Here is a 1,273-nt window from a genome sequence, read left to right as displayed (position 1 = left end):
TGATCCACCCGCCTCGTCCTCCCAAAGTGCTGGGATTACAGGCCTGAGCCACCGCTCCCGGCCCCAAAATATTGTCATAACTATGTTTCATATGCTCAAGAAGCTAGAAAAAAGACTTAGCATATTAAATAGAGACAAAGAAGATATAAAAAGACCAACTGAATTTCTAGAGATGCAAACTACAATGTCTGAAATTAATAATACACTGGATGAGATTAACAGTGGATTACACATTGCAAAAAAGATTAGTGAATTAGAAGAAATTATAATAAACCTGTCAAATGAAAAACAAATGGAAAAAAAAACATAAGAACAGGGCATTCGTGGGCTGTAAGACTATTTCAAATAGCCTAATATACATGTAATTAGAACCCATAAGGGCATGAGAAATGGGAGGAGAACAGAAAAAAAAATTTGAATGAATAATGGCTAAAATTTTTCCAAATGTAATGAAAAATATAAACCTACAGACTTAATAAGCTCAATTAACCCCAAGCACAATAAATACGAAGAATCTCACACAAAGCCACATAATTAAAATCAGTAACAAAAATAAAATCTTAAAAACAGTCAGAGTAAAAAAGGCATATTAAGTACAAAGAGACAAAGATAAGAATTACAGAAGACTTTCTATAGAATCAGTGTAAGCAAGAAAACATGAACACTAAACAGTACTGAAAAAAAAAAACAACTGTCGATGTAGAATTTTACACTCAGTAAAAATACCTTTTAAAAATAAAGAAGAAAAATATTCTACAAAAATAAAAGTTAAAGGAATTCATCACCAGAAGATATGAACAAAAAAAATGTTAAAGAAAACCCAGGGACCCACAATGAGACACACCATAAGCAAACTGTCAAAAGTCAAAGACAAAAAGACAATCTTGAAAGCAGCAAGAGAAAGTAACTTGTCATTTACAAGGAAGCCTTTCTAAAATTATCAGTGGATTTCTCAGCAGAAATCTTGCAGGCCAGAAGGCAGGGGGATAATATATTCAAAGAGCTGAAAGAAAAAAAAATTCAACCAAAATATTATATCCAGCAAAACCATCCTTCAAACATAAAGGAAAAATCAGACTTTCCAGAATGAACAAAACCTGGAAAAGTTCACTACCACTGGACCTGCTGTAGTGCCTTTCAAGTTGAAACAAAAGGATGCTAAACAGTAACATAAAGTCTTATGAAAATATAAAGTTCTCCAGTAAAGATAAATATATGGACATATATAGAGACTGTACTATGCAATTTTGGTACATAAATGCACTTTTAATTC

The sequence above is a fragment of the Cebus imitator genome, unplaced genomic scaffold, assembly GCF_001604975.1.
Source record: "Cebus imitator isolate Cc_AM_T3 unplaced genomic scaffold, Cebus_imitator-1.0 Scaffold704, whole genome shotgun sequence".
Taxonomy (NCBI): Eukaryota; Metazoa; Chordata; class Mammalia; order Primates; family Cebidae; genus Cebus; species Cebus imitator.
The sequence above is the reverse complement of the archived record's forward strand: the minus strand, read 5'-3'. Positions refer to the sequence as shown.